Source organism: Glossina fuscipes, unplaced genomic scaffold (genome assembly GCF_014805625.2).
Source record: "Glossina fuscipes isolate IAEA_lab_2018 unplaced genomic scaffold, Yale_Gfus_2 3, whole genome shotgun sequence".
Classification (NCBI taxonomy): domain Eukaryota; kingdom Metazoa; phylum Arthropoda; class Insecta; order Diptera; family Glossinidae; genus Glossina; species Glossina fuscipes.
In genome coordinates this window covers 7324245-7335433 of record NW_023998417.1, presented here as the reverse complement: position 1 = coordinate 7335433, position 11189 = coordinate 7324245, and positions in this window count along the sequence as shown.

The following is an 11189-nucleotide window of genomic DNA, read 5'->3' as shown; positions in this document are numbered from 1 at the left end:
AATGAAAAAAAGAAAAAAGAAAAAAAAAAGAATCATAAAGTTCCTGTTTTTCTCTGTGTTGAATAATTGCTTTTGCTATCCAATCTTTACAGGGCAGGAACACGTACAAAATTGGTCAGGAAAAGTAAGAAAAAAAAACAACGAAAAAAAAAAAAAAAATTCATAAAAATTATGACTAAAATACGTAACCAATTAAAATTGAAATTATATAAAACCTCAGCTCGCTTATTTGTATACAATACATGTTATATTCATATATGTTTTTATATACAATATTTGGACGATAACGGTCATAGCAATTTATGCTTATGGCCATTTAGCGTTTCCGACTAAGAGAGTGAATAAGTTTTACCACATTACCGTGATCCCTTAGTCTCAAACATAATAATACTTAATGCTTTCAAAGCTTTTGGAAAAGATTTTATGCAATTTAATAAAGAATTAATTTTTATGCTCATCACGGCAGGATCTGCATATAATAATTGCTTTCCACTTTATTTGTAACGCTCGCGAATATACATTAGGTCCCTTCGTTAATATAAAGATTTGAAATACGAAAATTGAGAATATATTTATTATTATTCGTATAAAATAGCAGTGGTAGTTGTTGTACGATCAAATATATGCAATTTTTCTAATGATTTCGTCACATTTGTATTAAAATATTAATAAAAATCCTCGCCATAAAACTTATACTAATTCGAAATAAAAAACATAATAACACACAGTCTTCACGCAGATCTTTGGAAATACATTTAAGTTCGCAAGGAATTTGGAGAGGATGAGGCGAATAATTGTTACCTAAGCTTGGCTTGAGTACTACGGCGAATATCATAAAATATTTCGGCTCAATTAACCTCAATTTTGATATAAAACTTTGCACAGACTTCTGTTGTTAACATTGCATAGATCCTTTTATAGTCGAACTCTAAGGTTTATTGCTAAACAATAATATTCGAAAGGGTATACCAGAAGGTACATTTTTCAACCTCTTTGTGTATGGTTTAGTAGCCAAGTGAATAAGATTCAAATCTCGAATGCAATAGAATTTTTATTGGTCAAAGCTATAGCGAGATCTATTCACGGCCTATTTAAGGCGTATGTATCGCCTAAGCATACCTAGCATCGGCTATGCACCACCTATCCGAACCTATATGTCGCCTATGCGTGGCCTATGTACGAATGGCCTCTGCATGCGGGCCTATGAATGCGGAACCTCTGCATGGCCTATGTAGGGAAAGATGTATATCGACCAATGCGAACATGCTTAAAATGGGGCGTGGCAAACATTTTTACAGAATGAATATAAAATATGAAGTTTTTGCAAGAGGTTGCTTTAAGGATCGTACTATTGCTCTCGTGTGGGCAGTTGGAATCATATGCAATCAAGAAGAAATTTATTAGCCGAACTTTCATTTTTTGTTTTAATTGCTATAATTGATTGAATTGATTGCAAGGAGGAAGTGACAATATCAACAATAGCGTTACTGATGAAATTATTCGATTCCTGTAATGGAAAATCTGCTGTTACTAGAAAAAGAATTGTAGTGAAGAATGTGAAAGCGCAAGATGCTAACACGCCGCATATATATATATATAATATAATATATCGCGGTAAGGTTCTTAAGGAACTCAACCAAATTAGTCTTTGCATCGTTTTGCCGTTTAACCTTTCTATCGTTCTTCAGTTGATTGAATATTCCTAATTCTCGAAATTATCATAAAAAGTCTTCGTCTTAAGCCTTAAGATTGTCTATGTACATAAAGTCGTTTATGTCATGTTTTTTGTTGGGAAAATTAAGAACAACTCGCGTAAACCCAAAAAAACCTTAAAGGCTTTACATAGGGCAGCTGAAGAATGACAAAAAGAAATTTATTTATAAATTTCTTTATAAATTTCTTTTAAATCTCCGTAAACAAGACACACACACATATATATATATATATATATATATATATATATGCATAGGTAAACATATGTGGATCCTTCAATATATAAATATAAGATGAGCAAATGTTTATTATACGACAGTTTGGGGAATAATTAAACCGTTTCAATTCATTTATCAAATGAAAAATAACATAATTATTTACATATACAAACACATATACGCTACGAGATGATGATATAAAATGAAGTTTAATACGGTATATAAACATTAAGTTGACGGTCAAGTTAATATTGCTTCTGTGGCTAGTCGTAAAACTTGTCTTTTCTTTTCTTCTTGTCGTTCTTCGTAAGCACACATATATGGATAATAGTAGTGACCCATGGATGATTTCGGTAATTGATGTTGTTTATTTTAACACTTAATTACCCTTTAGTGTCCGAAAATTTGCTTTCTCTATTCTTTTATTTCTTTTTCATCTTCATTTACATGAATTTTTGTTTTCGGTGCTCTTGTGCTTTTTTGTATATCCGGCGTGTAACCATCATCTTTTAAATATTGAAGAGATACGGGGGCGGTAACGCAGTTTCAATGCGTGCGGATAAGTGTTAAATGTCGTTAACTTAATTACAATTATTTGCATCACGCTCTTTGACTGGAAACATTTACTTTTTCTTTTTTTTCTCATATTCTAGATTTGGGCGGTTTTTTAATTGTTGGCTATTGCCCGTGTGTTTGTACGCGTCTTTATGTGAACTTTACGTTATGTTACCCTTTTCATGTTATTATCATAACAAGGTCTTTGACTTTAGGATATGATTATTGTTGTTGTTGTTGCTGTTGTTAATGCCGCTGCTGTTATTTTAACTATAATTATATATGCGTAATATGACCACAATAGCAATCTTTGCCTCGTTTGTTGATTGCTTTACGACACCTTGTGGGCTCATTTATTGTACGTTGATGTTTCGCGTTGTTGTAAATATGCCATTGAGTTTATATGTGTTATAATTAATATACATACAAATTTAATATATCTATGGGTGTGTGTGTGTATGTGTTTGTGCGTATGTGTGTTTGTGTGCAATACATGTTAAATAAAATTAAATTTGTATTGAACTCTGCAGAGAATATATACTTAGCGTATGAATATTAATTAACCGCAAATTTACAGAGTACTCATACGTACCGTAAACTGTGCAAAAATTTATAGAAAACATAATAAAATTCTACAAACTTTCACTGCATATGCAAAATATGAATGTGAAGCTAAGCTTGCAACATTTAATTGAATCATTTCTATTATAATTGTATTGTATTGCGTTGCAAATTGCATACCGGGAACATATTTTTTAATAAGGACTAACGAAAAAAATGGATTCAAAGATTGTTGTAAAGAGTTTTTATAGGAATATGTGGTTTGTGTGAGCTAGAGCTACCTGCGTTTTGCATACAACTATTTTTACTGTTATGCGCCTTTTTCATCCACAATCTCTTGCCTCCAATAGTTTTAATGAAAAATTTAAAAAATTTATCTATGGCTGCACTTGCTCGATATATTGGATATTTATTTTTGATATTTTTAAGTTATTTCCAATTTTAACTATCAGGAAATTTTCAATACAAAATAAGTTTTTTACTTATTTCTAGGATTCTATATAACTCGGCGTGAATTCATTTAATTTACATTGATCTCAGTTTTTTTATAACGTGTTTTCCATAAAATCCAGCAGTTGCTTCAACATAGCGCAAAACAATTTAATCTGCTTTAGCTTCATTCTATATCTTTCTTTATGCCGTCTCCTCAAAACATTTTCCCGGAATTGAACTAACTCCGAGCTTCATATAAAACGATACGAATTAATCGCATTATAGGAGACTTGAATATATGTCGAAATAATTCTGCTCTACTATGAAATCATAAAACATGATATCATTTTGAATATCATATCGTGCATTATTCAACTTTCCCTTACATTTTAATAATCAATCAACCGAAAAAGATCATTTAGTTAGGAGATGGATAGCCAAACCGTTTAAAAATGCATCTCATGCCAAATGTTTTGCACTGACAAAAGTTAGTGTCGAAGCCAAGCAGCCTAACATGGCCATTCACAAGAACGTAAGAGTTTAACTTATTAAGAAGTTAACGCTTTTCCAGCACGTAATCGTACCTTCAACTACGCCGAACATAACGATGAAATCTTAGTTATCCATTTTGATCGTAGAGGTCATACAAACGACATGAAAATATCTGCTTATAACTTATACGTGCTATTTGCTGATAAAAGATAATATGTGCGATATAGTTGCGATTATTTATTGAATACTTTCCTCATTTTATGACAATCTATAGGTGTTTAACAAAGCATTCGCTAAAAATGGAAAATAATTTTTCTTTTTCTTTTCTTTTTTTTTGTAATCATCAGGTTAATAAAAGTTATAATTCATTCGCCCGTTGACCCTTATCATTAACACATAAAATTTTAGAAAAAAAATTTAAAAATTAAATAAGAATGGAAATCGCGTTTGCATACTTACATTCAATGTATAACAAATATTGGAGAGAGAGAGAGAGAGAAATCCTATTAACACAAAAACTCTCAACAAATCTTTTTCCAATTTACGAAAAATTTTCCATTTTCTGATAAAATATATTAAAACAGTGAATTTTGTGTGCAAGTCGTGTATGTGAGGAATTATGTCTTCTTTGCTTACTCTTTCTATTTTTTTTTTTTTTTGCACATTTGTATATGTAAATTTTCTTTTAGAATTAAACGACACCCAAACCCGCCTTCTAGTGCTTGATGAGATTAAAACGACCCGAATAACTGAGAACTGAAAAATGAACGAAAAAAAATAAAAATGAAAATAAAAAAAAAGGTAAAAATTGCAAAGAAATTAAAACCAAACTAAAAAGTATCCTTTATGAACCTAAGTTCAGAAATATGAGCAAAAAAAAAAAAAAAAAAAGGAGACGAGAAATAAAATTCAACTATGTTTAGTATGCAGAGAAGAAGAAGAAGAAGAAGAAACGCATAAGAAGCTACCTAGTAGAGGAACACATTCATATCATGTGGACTAAAGTGATTTGCAAACACTCTTCAATGAAATTTTTATTTTTAGGTTATTTTCGATCGAACAACTTTTCAGACTTTTAATTGAATAAATAAAAATTATCAATCAGATTGACAAACATGATTGTATTAAATTTACGGGCATACATTTCAAAAACATAAATGAAATGAAAACTTAATTGAAGTTAAGTCAAAGACTTTAAAATTCTCAATTGCAGATGTTAAGGTTCGTCGTTTCCAATAAACTTAACGCAGAGTTCTTCTTTTTATTTTAGAAAATATTCACAATTTTTATATTTAATCGTAAGCCTTTTTCTGCCTCTTTCACTTTTATGCATTACTGACACGGCTGATGACTATCATGTACTCTGTCATACCGCCTTTTTAAACTAATGCGCAACATTTACGCTATAGTCCTCTATGAAAATTCCTTGGTTTTCTTCAATATTCAAACTGTTATGTGAGTATGTTTATAATCTTACATATATAAGCAAGTGTAGTGTTGGAGGTTTAATTTTTTTTTTTTTATTTTTTTTTTTATTTTTCTAGCATAAAATGTCATTGTGAAGCTATGATACGAAACAAAAAAAAAAAAAAAATAGAAACAAACCAACGAACGAACGAACAAACGAATCTACATACTTTCACACCAACCAAACAGTTATCACAACATCACAGTTCTAAAGCGTTTGCTACACACTCAACATTTTCTCATCTATACTTTTCTAGTCTAACCATGCATAGCATGCAATGTATTTGTGTGTGTGTGTGTGTGTGTGTGTATATATATATATATATGTGCGTGTTTATACTATGGGTATAGTTCATTGTTAAATTGTTGTTACTCTTAATGTTGTTGTTCTTATTGTTGTTGTTGTTGTTTTTATAATTGTTGTTAGTATTGTTGGGATGCTACAATGTGTGGCAGTCACTAGGAAAAGAAGAAGATTTATGGCGGATGTTGGAATTTAATGAAATTGCAAAACGAAAATGAAAAGCAAACATACACTTACGTTACATTCATACCGAATAAACCAACCGACAGCCATTCAAGCAGGCTTCTCTATGTATTTAGGTAGATGGATAGGATGCTCTCACTGAAATGAATGACTACGAACGAAAGAACTAACGAACAAACGAACGAACGAACAAACAAATATACAAATAAGCGTATAAATGTGTAAATGTATAAAATTAAGAAAAGTATGGGACAAAGAAGCTCAAATGAAAAACAAAAACAAACAAGCTTCTATTACATAAGTAAACGCACAAAATGGCGTAAAAAGTAGAAAGGTTTCCATCTTTTTTTTTTTTATTCTATTTTTCTCAAAGCGCTTTACATTTGCCTTTATATTCATTGTTTTTAAACGTACGTATGTATACTCAATTGTTTTACACTTATAATGACTGTTTTTCAATACAAGCGCAATCAATCCCTTATACATAATACATAAGCGAAAGGTAATAATAAGTAAACCGATACTCGTTACTCATACATTTTATAGAAATTTTTGTTTAAATTTTGGAAACTTTTTCTTTAATTTAACGTAACTGATGAAATTTTCTCATATATAAAATAGATCTTCCTATAACACGTAAGATTGATATAACACGGCGGAAAGAAGTTCGCAATCCCGTGAAGGAATAATACAGAAAACATATATTAAATAAATTTTTATATAGTTTTCTCTCTATCTCTTGCTCTCTCTAGTGAAGAAAAAAACCATTTATTATTCCATGGCCATTAAAAGTGTTATCATATCGTATCTTAAGTCTGATTATTAAAGAAAATTATTTTATTAAGTGTTTGCAAAAAATCTGATCACTTTTTCATTTAAAAAAAGGCATTTGTTGTGGAAAATTGGCATATATATATATATATATGTATATATATATATATTGAAATAGTTCCCATCATTTTGTAAAGCATTTTAGAATATTTTTTGCAACCCAGTGGTATGATGTCGAAAGAACTTATATTGGTTTGGCAGCGATCCGACCCAGCTTTGCGGAACCGCAAGCCATGTTGCACGCCTCTGAACAGTTGGCAATCAGAAGGCGCCATGTCTGGTGAGTACACTGGAGATTTTCAATCAATTCGCGTCGCCAATTTTGAACTGTTGAACCAATAATCAGGTAATGACGGATCACCGTACGTTTTTGGTCGGCTTCGCTAGCAGATTTCTTCAGATAAACAACAAAAGTAATAATTTTAGAAGAAGAAGAACTTTGACCGCTTATTGATTAGCGTTTATTTTTACCTGCAATGCGAATGTATGTCCGAACAAGAATTGAGATTTTTTTTTTTTTTACAACATATTTATTTATTTTTTATGTGTATTATCATTGAAATAAATAGACAAAGTATGGATTTAAAGTCGATGGGATAACTTAGATCATATGCTCACCTTTGTGGAAAACTCTATTTAGTTGTTGGCCTCGAGTTTTCATTGCAAATGTTGCATTCAGCAGACCGAAGTGACACCTATAGCGGCTATACCACTATTGATAAAAAAGGACATTTTTTTTTATTTAATTTTTTCGTTATTTTTTTATTAAATATTTCTTTAGCCATACATACGTTTCTTATTAACATCTTGATTACGTTTAACATAACGCGATGACAGATTTATAACAAAGACCGATCGATATATTAAGAGGTAAGACCTATGGGAATTGCATACATTCACACATGTACCATAAGTAGTGCGTATAAATACCACGTTACTCTTATCTCTTGACTTATTATTTGGCGTGTGTCACGCAGCCAGCATAACTATAGATAAGGGCTAAGGAAAAACTGTTATATAAATCTTTAAGCCTGAAAAGACAACAAGTAATTAAAAGTCCTTCCGAAAGAGGTACACTTAATGACTGACTATTTAGTTGTTGTCTTCATTCATTCCGTTGTTTGAAAGGAGAGAAATTTGTTAATAAAAGTTTTGGGAAAAACTTCTAGCGCATCGGACTTGAAGGTATTTAAAAAATAGAGATGACAAAGTTTGCTATGCGTTTTTTATCGTAGACACATATAAATTATCCTAATGGGCATTCGTTAAATCGAGGCCTAAATATGTCCATTGAGACCAAACAGATCTCAAAATACCAAAAGCCCGCATAGAATAGTTAGCTCTGCTTAAAATCTTGAGTTTTGGTTCAGAAAGATATGAACTTTTAGGAATCTTTTCGCGTATCGTAAAGTAAATATTATAAAAAGGAATGACAAAATATAATCCACCCTCCTTTACCTCTCACAGTTCAAACAACCAACCATAGTTCAATGTCGCAAGCATTGTTAACTTTTTTGTAAAATATCAAATAATTTCGTATATAAAACGCACTCAAGTAAATTAAAAGGTATTTCGTAAATGCTTTTATACTAGAAATAATAACAAGATGAACAACATTCATTCAAAAATGTGTGTAAATGTAACGCAAAAGCAATAAGAAAAACAACGGGTAATTTTCATTGTCACGTGGCAGTAATTACCGGTGTTGCGCATGTTATACCGAGGCCCTGTACATGATGCCGGAACCCCAGCACCAGATACTATTCTCGATTAATGTGGCACGCATACACAACTACTTACACACACACACACATATATATATGTAAATGCGAGCAAAGACATTTGTGCCACATGTAAAATTGTTTTACAAAAATACAACAAACAGTTATGAACTATGCAAGCGATACAAGCGATACAGTCTATATAGACTATAGAAGATATTTCGATGCATGGCTAAATGTGTTTCAACATCCTGCTGTTACAATTTCAATTCATTGGATTTTAACGTTAAAGTTGACGCAATATTAAGCAAAAATTCGAACATAGAAGCAAACATTTGTACACACACACACACACATTCAGATACAGTGAGCGAGTTGAATGCATGAGTTTTTGTAAATGAATCTCCGCGTAGACTAAACGATGATGGGCCGATGAAGACGCCAATAAGCATTTCATTGAATTGTAGAAATGTTTACGGCATGCATAGTATGTTCGTTTTGTATGCATTGCAATATTTCGATATGATTGCGTTAGCGTTTTCATCATTAAAACGGAAGCCACACCGAAAGCGGACTTCCGGCTGACAAGGGATGGGTGGCGGTTATATTTGGTTTGTTCATCGTTGGTATACGTTGGTTTGACTATTGAGCAAAAATGAGGCAAACGTGCCTGATGGAATTTCCCGTTCGTCCGCAACCTATGTGGAAAATGGGTTGCGATGCTTTGTCGTGCGGCAGTAGTATTTATCGCATATTCAACACCTAACAAAAACTCAGCAGCCACGTACACGATTTATATAACTTAATATTGGGTTACCGAAAAAGTAATGAGCCTAAATTATTTATAAATCTCGCTATATATGAATTAAATACGAGCTCTATATTTTTTAATTTGCCTAACATTCGTATATACAAACGAAATATATATATAAATATTTTTGAAATTTACGCTAACTTGCCTTTGTCAAGTGCTTTTGTTGTGTGTGTATATATGTGCATTTAAATATATATAAATGTTTACATGCATATAATAATATATATATATATATATATATATATATATAGATATGTATATACTCATCAAGGTGAAAGTACTCATCTACTACTTTGAATGCCGTTACCGTTACCGTTGTCATTATCAACATTTAGTTGCTGGGCTGACTTGCTGGGCCACAATCGAATTGCGGTTGAAAGTGTCGGTCTTCTCTCTATTGGTTTTGTATTGTGTCGGTCGCTGTGGGTTTCCATTTATGCTGTTGTTACTGCTACAGTCATTTCTACTGCTACTATTTGCTACTCCTGCTGACGCTGCTGCTGCTGCTGCTGCAGTTAAGTGACAAAATTGTTATTTTCACTTGTGGCGACAAATGCACGTTAAATTACAATCTTCATAAATTACAATTTGATACAAAAATACATTATATATATATATATATATATATATGTGTGTGTGTGTGTGTGTGTGTGTCTATATATATGTTAACCTCATCCTTGCCTAGTATAGTATATCGTATACAGTTCGAATGTATTTAATGGTTTTTTGATGACAAAGCATCATTCGTTGCTTTCGGGCTAACAATTGGAAAGCGAAGAGAACTCAAATGACAAATTTAATGTTTTGTAAATTATAGTTTAACCGAATTTTTTTTTTTGCAAATTTTTTCAATACATTTTCAAATAGAAATTCAAAAAGGATCAACGAATCAAAGTCATTTAACAGGTTTTTTCGAAATCATTTCGAACTTTGCTCACTTCATAGGAAAACCACACTATATTAAGCAAATAAGAGAGCTACGCAAGTTATGAACTCAATTTAGTCAACTTTCATAACCATTAGCCATAGGCCAATAAAATTTCGAAAGACATTTGATTTAATCTTCCAATGGCTTCAATTAACGCAGATAAAACTATTCTAATATTTAATAGAATTTAGATAAATAGGTAGAAGATCAACAGACAAATGATAAATGGGAGACTCATTATTATATAGATTAGATTGGGACGTTTTATCACAGCTGTATTCCCCAATCGCACTAATTGCCGGTAGTAGAGACAGAGTGTAGAAGCCATAGTCAGACCAGATTAAACCACCAAAACACCAAAGCATTAACTCACGTGGCATCCCTATAGGCTTTGCTGTAGTTTGCTTAGCTCCATTGATTTTGAAAAGCGATCTTCTTCGCATCGTATTTCCACGTGCGATCTAATTTCTATTCCATTGCAAATCTGTAGGACTCAGAGCGCGATCATTAAATTGAAATAGTCTGGAGGATGCAATTTTATCTGCAGCATTGTCGCTAAGAGTACCCATGTGACTGAGTACGCGGAGAAAGTGAAAACAAAATTTTGTCGGCACGAAAACTTTGCATTATTATCACTCGTTTTATTGCGAATACTATATAGAGTGCAAAAAAAACCCAAAATACTATTGTTTAATAATGTCTGTTTACTTGGTATGAACCAAAAATTTTTCTTCCCGCAGTAATAAAATATTACACTAAGCCATCTTACAGGAAAAGATTTTTTTAAAAGGGAAAAAGAATTCAATAAAACTTTTACTAACAACAATAAATTTTTTAATACCTATAATCAGTAAGGACGATAGTGAGGAAGTGTTCCTTTGAGGGTTTGCTTTCATTCTTAATTTATTGAAAAACAATTACATGCTTTTCCATTATTTAACAAGTTCCCATTAAAAGAAAAAAAAAAAAA